Below are 247 nucleotides of genomic sequence, written 5' to 3'. Positions count from 1 at the left end.
TCCATCAGCCATCAGCCGCTGTAGGATGGGCAGCAGGAAGGCCGCTTGAGTGAGCAGATGATTACATGAGTAATTACACCACTGATAAACCACATCAGAATCACAAAAGAAGTCTTGGCATTTAATGAAAACTGCTCTTACAGTTTTTCCTGATCCAGTCTGGGCACAAGCCATCAGATCTCGTCCAGCAGAAATAATGGGGATTCCATGTTTCTGGACAGGAGTAGGCTTCACATATCCAGACTTC

The sequence above is a fragment of the Sinocyclocheilus grahami genome, unplaced genomic scaffold (genome assembly GCF_001515645.1).
Source record: "Sinocyclocheilus grahami isolate Dianchi unplaced genomic scaffold, SAMN03320097.WGS_v1.1 scaffold15149.1, whole genome shotgun sequence".
In the NCBI taxonomy this organism is placed as follows: domain Eukaryota; kingdom Metazoa; phylum Chordata; class Actinopteri; order Cypriniformes; family Cyprinidae; genus Sinocyclocheilus; species Sinocyclocheilus grahami.
Note: the sequence above shows the minus strand (reverse complement) of the source record.